This window comes from Panulirus ornatus, chromosome 70, assembly GCF_036320965.1.
Source record: "Panulirus ornatus isolate Po-2019 chromosome 70, ASM3632096v1, whole genome shotgun sequence".
Lineage (NCBI taxonomy): Eukaryota > Metazoa > Arthropoda > Malacostraca > Decapoda > Palinuridae > Panulirus > Panulirus ornatus.
The window spans coordinates 5,640,722-5,649,034 of NC_092293.1; the positions used below are offsets into that span (position 1 = coordinate 5,640,722).

The 8,313-nt window shown below is 38.4% G+C and overlaps 1 non-coding gene across 1 annotated transcript; it reads left to right on the forward strand.

The window, feature by feature from the left end:
• Positions 1-1,527: 1,527 nt before the first annotated feature.
• Positions 1,528-1,599, forward strand: TRNAA-AGC (transfer RNA alanine (anticodon AGC)). Its single transcript has one exon. It is a non-coding gene; the product is annotated as a tRNA-Ala (tRNA).
• The last annotated feature ends 6,714 nt before the right edge of the window (positions 1,600-8,313 follow it).

The window sequence follows — 8,313 nt, forward strand, 5'->3', positions numbered from 1 at the left end:
AGATCATGAGAGGCAAGTGTTTTGGGAGCAGCTAAATGAGTGTGTTAGCGGTTTTGATGCACGAGACCGGGTTATAGTGATGGGTGATTTGAATGCAAAGGTGAGTAATGTGGCAGTTGAGGGAATAATTGGTATGCATGGGGTGTTCAGTGTTGTAAATGGAAATGGTGAAGAGCTTGTAGATTTATGTGCTGAAAAAGGACTGATGATTGGGAATACCTGGTTTAAAAAGCGAGATATACATAAGTATACTTATGTAAGTAGGAGAGATGGCCAGAGAGCATTATTGGATTACGTGTTAATTGACAGGCGTGCGAAAGAGAGACTTTTGGATGTCAATGTGCTGAGAGGTGCAACTGGAGGGATGTCTGATCATTATCTTGTGGAGGCTAAGGTGAAGATTAGTATGGGTTTTCAGAAAAGAAGAGTGAATGTTGGGGTGAAGAAGGTGGTGAGAGTAAGTGAGCTTGGGAAGGAGACCTGTGTGAAGAAGTATCAGGAGAGACTGTGTACAGAATGGAAAAAGGTGAGAACATATATATATATATATATATATATATATATATATATATATATATATATATATATGTATATATATATATATATATATATATATATATATATATATATATATATATATATATATATATATATATATATATATATATATATATATATATATATATGTATATATATATATATATATATATATATATATATATATATATATATATATATATATATATATATACATATATATATATCCTTCAGTATGTTTACTTTCGATAATGAGGAACAGAAGAATAAGCCAAACAAGTATATTTCGTCAAAGACATCTCTCTTTTCTTAACGCTGCCTCGCAAAGATTTTCATTAATTCAAATTGAAGAAACAGACGTATTTTCTATTGTCTGGTTAGCTCAGTGGCAGAGCGTGAGTCTCACACACTCAAGGTCGTGGGTTCGAGACCCACACCAGACATATTTTTTGTCTTTTTCTTATTTCATTTTGTCCGCATCACATGTGTGCAACATTCAGTATGTTCGTCCAACGTTATAGTGAAGATCTTCACAATGAATTGGGGTTTTCGACCTTATCTGAAAGGGTCAGGTCCACCAAGACGTCCTTGAAATCTTCCAGAAGCTTCTGGCGATCCTCCTCCAACTGCTGGGCACATCAGAGTTAACATGGGCCGGACATCGGTTGTGGAACGACTTAATCTGCTTCCGGTAGTTAGCAGGGATGATAATGAGGGCTCTGACCTCATACCAGGTCAGCTTAGTTCCAGTCTATTACTTAGTTCTAGTCTATTGCTTAGTTCCAGTCTATTGCTTAGTTCCAGTCTATTGCAACGACAATAAAAAATTAAAACTCATTTCTTCGTGGAAAATTAAGAGGAAAACACGACAGCAACATGGAGATTTACCCTGTGGTTATTTTCCGGCTAGTCGGCAACGGTCGGTCAAACACTATTTTGTCGTGGTAATCTCAGTGCTTCATATAATACTAAGTCCAAAAAAATGTTCTTGGGGGCGTAGCTCAGTGGTAGAGCGCTTGCTTAGCATGCGAGAGGACCCGGGTTCAAACCCCGGCGCTTCCATTTTTGTTATTTGGGAAATTCATTTTCAGTCGTGTATATATATATATATGAAGTCTGTTGGGGATGAGAGAGCTTGGGAAGTGAGTCAGTTGTTGTTCGCTGATGATACAGCGCTGGTGGCTGATTCATGTGAGAAACTGCAGAAGCTGGTGACTGAGTTTGGAAAAGTGTGTGGAAGAAGAAAGTTAAGAGTAAATGTGAATAAGAGCAAGGTTATTAGGTACAGTAGGGTTGAGGGTCAAGTCAATTGGGAGGTGAGTTTGAATGGAGAAAAACTGGAGGAAGTGAAGTGTTTTAGATATCTGGGAGTGGATCTGGCAGCGGATGGAACCATGGAAGCGGAAGTGGATCATAGGGTGGGGGCGGGGGCGAAAATCCTGGGGGCCTTGAAGAATGTGTGGAAGTCGAGAACATTATCTCGGAAAGCAAAAATGGGTATGTTTGAAGGAATAGTGGTTCCAACAATGTTGTATGGTTGCGAGGCGTGGGCTATGGATAGAGTTGTGCGCAGGAGGATGGATGTGCTGGAAATGAGATGTTTGAGGACAATGTGTGGTGTGAGGTGGTTTGATCGAGTGAGTAACGTAAGGGTAAGAGAGATGTGTGGAAATAAAAAGAGCGTGGTTGAGAGAGCAGAAGAGGGTGTTTTGAAGTGGTTTGGGCACATGGAGAGGATGAGTGAGGAAAGATTGACCAAGAGGATATATGTGTCGGAGGTGGAGGGAACAAGGAGAAGAGGGAGACCAAATTGGAGGTGGAAAGATGGAGTGAAAAAGATTTTGTGTGATCGGGGCCTGAACATGCAGGAGGGTGAAAGGAGGGCAAGGAATAGAGTGAATTGGAGCGATGTGGTATACCGGGGTCGACGTGCTGTCAGTGGATTGAATCAAGGCATGTGAAGCGTCTGGGGTAAACCATGGAAAGCTGTGTAGGTATGTATATTTGCGTGTGTGGACGTATGTATATACATGTGTATGGGGGGGGGGTTGGGCCATTTCTTTCGTCTGTTTCCTTGCGCTACCTCGCAAACGCGGGAGACAGCGACAAAGTATAATAAAAAAAAAAAAAAAAAAAAAAAAAATATATATATATATATATATATATATATATATATATATATATATATATATATATCGTCCGATCAGGGAAGTTAAGCAACGTTGGGTCTGGTTAGTACTTGGATGGGTGACCGTCTGGGAACACCAGATGATGTTATCCCTGGGGATAGGGAAGAAAGAATACTTGCCTCGTATTCCTTGTGTGTCGTATAAGGCGAATAAAAGGAGAGGGAGCGCGAGACTGGAAATCCTCTCCTCTCATTTTCAATTTTCCAAAGAAAGGAACAGAGAAGGGACCAAGTGAGAATATTCCCTCAGAGGCTCAGTGTAGTGAGAGTGTAGTGAGGAAGAGCATAGTGATGATAAGGATATTGTCAAGATAGCTTGTAGTGAAGAAACGAATTTAGTGAAGATCCGAATGTAGCAGAGATAAGGGTTATCAAAGAGTAAAGTTTATTCAAAATGATTATGTAGTGAAGATAAGAACTATTTTTAGTGAACATCAGGGAGTACAATGATGATGGTATGGTAGAAATAACGGTGTAGTGAAGAAGAGGGTATAGTGAAGATATAATTAAGTGAAAATACGCTAGTAGTGAAGATACACTTTAGTGAATATGAGGTTGTAGTGAACTTAACCAAATTGACCTGATCCCCCAAATCCTCCAAACTACGTTCAAGGGCGGATCCAAAGCCAACCGAAAAGGCTATTTCTCTGTGTATTGTTAGTGGTGGTGGTGTGTGTAGGTGTGTGTAATCATCTATTTGCACTGTATTAGGAGGGAGTTTTACACTCGTGGGGCCCCGTGTAAGTACGTTGTTTGTGTGAGCGGGAAAAATCTAAAGCCTTCCTTGAAACCAGCTTAGTCAAGATAAGGTCATATGAAGATGAGGTTGTAGTGAAGATTATAATAAGCCTTGCATAGTGAAGATAAAGGGATCAAGTAGAGGAGATGTAGTAAAAAAGATTATAGTGAACACAAAAGGATTCAAGTTAAGTGCAGGGTCGGCCTACGGGCTTGAACTTATATTTTAGGTCAAAGGCATCACCAGTACACCCCGGCCAGGCTTAAAGTTTATCCGTACACTCACACACACACGCACACACATAAGTATATATATATATATATATATATATATATATATATATATATATATATATATATATATATATATATATATATATATATATATATATATATATATATATATATATATAAATATATATATATATATATATATATATACATATATAAATGTATATATATATGTATATATATATATATATATATATATATATATATATATATATATATATATATATATATATATATATATATATATATATATATATATATATATATATACATATATATATATATATATATATATATATATATATATATATATATATATATATATATATATATATATATATACTTATATATATATATATATATAAATATATATATATATATATATATATATATATATATATATATATATATATATATATATATAAATGTATATATATATATATATATATATATATATATATATATATATATATATATATATATATATATATATATATATATATATATATATATGTGTGTGTGTGTGTGTGTGTGTGTGTGTGTGTGTGTGTGTGTGTGTGTGTGTGTATCTACACTGTGCCAGAAGCGTTAACTAAAGATCATTTGGTGAAATCGTGTTTCCTCACATTAGATGTTATCCCAGATGTCCAAAATTCTTCTCTTTGGTCTTTCATTTTCTATGTTTTCCACTTGACTTTCTTCACTCGAAGTGATTTACCGTTCATGTTTTAGATTAAACTATATTTGTCAATTCACCAATTCCCTCTCCCATCTCATCATGACGCTTCTTATTGTTCTTTGATTTGAATCCTCAGTTTTCACCTCTCCTTCAACATGATAACCTCTGAATCTATGAGTGTGTAATTACCTATTTTTACTGTGTGAGGAGAGAGTTCTACACTCGCCAGGCCAAATCTCTAGAACATTCTGTACTATTATACAACTTGTAAGATTTATGTATGGTGTCTGCCTTAACCATGACCTCATTCTTCTTATTCCATTCATCAACCACTCTTATATAAACTTTAAAATTACTACTCTGAATATATTTGAACAATATTGCCCTAATTTCATGCTATGTTCTCTAGTTTTGTGTGTGTGTGTGTTCTCAGAAAGTAACTGTGTACTATTCAACAAGGATTTCCCAAAAGCCATTTACCTCATATCCTTTTATTTCGATGCTTGAAAATGGCTAAATTTTCGTCAAAGTAGTTTTTGTCATTAGTATTTATGATGATTTATTGATTCAAAAAGTATTGGTATTTCGAAACTATTTAGATCCTTCAACATCTCTAGCCATCTTCAATACACTATCAACACCACTAGCCATCTTGACTATTTCTTCGACACCTTTAGATTTCATCAAATAATGATCGCAACAAAACTAAATGAATCCGTCTACATATCCGGATTTGTATGGGATTTAGTCTGGATAGATCTGGTTATGTGACGTCACATAACCTAGGGGTATATAAGGCCGGCGGCGAGAGAAGTGTAATCATTTGAGGATGGGACTCCGTACCGACAACATCTCCTCTCACACTCTCCGGCAAGAAGAAAATTTGGTAAGTGCGCCTCAGGCCGGAATCAAAATGAGTGTTCCAGTTGTAAAGTTGACCCAGAAGGATGTGAATGACCTGGTGGTTATGAGAGAGGTGGGTCGGGGAGGCAACGCCAAGATTGAAACGGTGTTGTTCCGTGGATCGTGTTGCGTCATCAAAACCCTTCTGGACGGAGTGAGTTCGAAAAGTCTTATGGATGAAGCCGACATTCACAGGAGACTGGCTGGGGCAGGAGGAGCCCCTCTCCTTCGAGCAGTGTGCCGCAACCCCCCACTGATCATCTTAAGCCACACTGGCCAGCCTTATGATAAGTACATGAGAACATGTCGGTCGGACGAGGAACTGGTCGAGTCCGCCATCATGGTCGCTCGTCGGCTGATGGAAATCCATAAGAAAAACATTGTCCATAATGACGTCAAGGTCGAGAATGTGACCGTGACGATGGGTGAGAAGCCAGAGTTTCACATCATCGACTTCGGCTTGAGCGTTAAGAAGGGAAGCTGCGTTGAGTACAATGTTCCTGACCTGTGGTTGGCCCCTGAGGTCAGGGAGCGCAAGCCGGTCTCCCCAGCCAGTGACGTCTTCTCTTTTGGCCATCTAATGAGGCACGTGTCCATCCTGGTCAGGAAGCAGGGTGTGCGGGAAAGCCTCCAGGATCTTTACCAAACAGCGACCCACAGCGACCCCTCAGTGAGACCAGCTCTGCCACTTATTATTGGTGAGCTGAAGAAGGTGATGAGGTCAGTCCGCCGGAGGCGTACCAGAGGAGGGGGCCAACGGAACCAGAGGAAGGGCAGGAAATGAGGTGCCCTTCCTCAACTATCTACCTCACAATAAGAACTTTGTTTTAGAGGAAATTATTATTTTTACATATCTTAAAACGGGATAGACGTTTATTTTAGAGGAAATTAAGATATTTATTTAAAACGGGAAAAAATTATGGAACTCGACATGCAACCACCTCCTCGTGGTGAGTTCTGGGTGATCAGAGATCAAACATCTCTTATCAGCTAAGAGTTGCATACAAACGTATTTCCTGATAAGTAAAAGACAACTGGATAATGTTCTTATGATCTTAAATGTTCTTAGAGTCTGGCTAGTATTATCTTGGAGGTCTTCTATCCCCTACAGCTCGGGCTGGGCCCAGATTGTATCATGGACAACGATAAATGATCTTAGCCTAGCAATCATGGACAGCGATAAATGACCTTAGCCTAGCTATCAAGGACAGCGATAAATTATCTTAGCCTAGCTATAATGGACAGCGATAAATGATCTTAGCTTAGTTATCATGGACAGCGATAAATGATCTTAGCCTAGCTATCAAGGACAGCGATAAATCATCTTAGCCTAGCTATAATGGACAGCGATAAATGATCTTAGCTTAGTTATCATGGACAGCGATACATGATCTTAGCCTAGCCATCATGGAAAATGATAAATGATCTTAGCCTAACCATCATGGAAAACGCTAAATTATCTTAGCCTAGCCATCATGGTAAATGATAAATGATCTTAGCCTTACTATCATGAACAACGATAAATGTTCTTAGCCTAGCCATCAAGGCCCATTTTCAGTCGTCCATCATAAATTTGCATGTTATTCTAATATCATTAGTAGTTTTAACCTTATAAAAGACTGACTTGGTTCAGTTGTATGTTTTCATACAAGAACAAATTGAAGTGTCCCAAGCATTTTGAAATGGCATTTGTACTACTTAACTCTCGATGTTAGTGAAAACATGTGAGATAACCATGACTGAGCAGCTTTCCTGTGTGCTGTGAATTTATTACCTTCCTTTTTCCTCTCTCTCTCTCTCTCTCTCTCTCTCTCTCTCTCTCTCTCTCTCTCTCTCTCTCTCTCTCTCTCTCTCTCTCTCTCTCTCTCTCTCTCTCTCTCTCTCATCAAAATATTCGAAATTATGAAATTCAATGTAGCCAAACTTCTGAGTTTCTTGTTTGTCTTATAAAGTTGATCGTAGGGTTTTGTTGATATATATATATATATATATATATATATATATATATATATATATATATATATATATATATATATATATATATATGAATATATATATATTTATATATTGGTTTATTTATTTTGCTTTGTCGCTGTTTCCCGCGTTTGCGAGGTAGCGCAAAGAAACAGACGAAAGAAATGGCACAACCCACACCCATACACATGTATATACGTACACGTCCACACACGCAAATATACATACCCATACATCTCAATGTACGCATATATATACACACACAGACATATACATATATACATATGCACACAATTCACACTGTCTGCCTTTATTCATTCCTATCGCCACCTCGTCACACATGGAATAAAATCCCCCTCCCCCTCATGTGTGCGAGGTAGCGCTAGGAAAAGACAACAAAGGCCCCATTCGTTCACACTCAGTCTCTAGATGTCATGCAATAATGCCCGAAACCACAGCTCCCTTTCCACATCCAGGCCCCACAGAACTTTCTATAGTTTACCCCAGACGCTTCACATGCCCTGATTCAATCCACTGACAGCACGTCGATCCCGGTATACCACATCGATCCAATTCACTCTATTCCTTGCCCGAATTTCACCCTCCTGCATGTTCAGGCCCCGATCACTCAAAAGCTTTTTCATTCCATCTTTCCACCTCCAATTTGGTCTCCCACTTCTCCTCGTTCCCTCCACCTCCGACACATATATCCTCTTTGTCAATCTTTCCCCACTCATTCTCTCCATGTACCCAAACCATTTCAAAACACCCTCTTCCGCTCTCTCAACCACGCTCTTCTTATTTCCACACATCGCTCTTACCCTTACATTACTTAATCGATCAAACCACATCACACCACACATCGTCCTCAAACATCTCATTTCCAGCACATCCACCCTCCTGCGCACAACTCTATCCATAGCCCACGCCTTGCAACCATACAACATTGTGGGAACCACTATTCCTTCAAACATACCCATTTTTGCTTTCGGAGATAATGTTC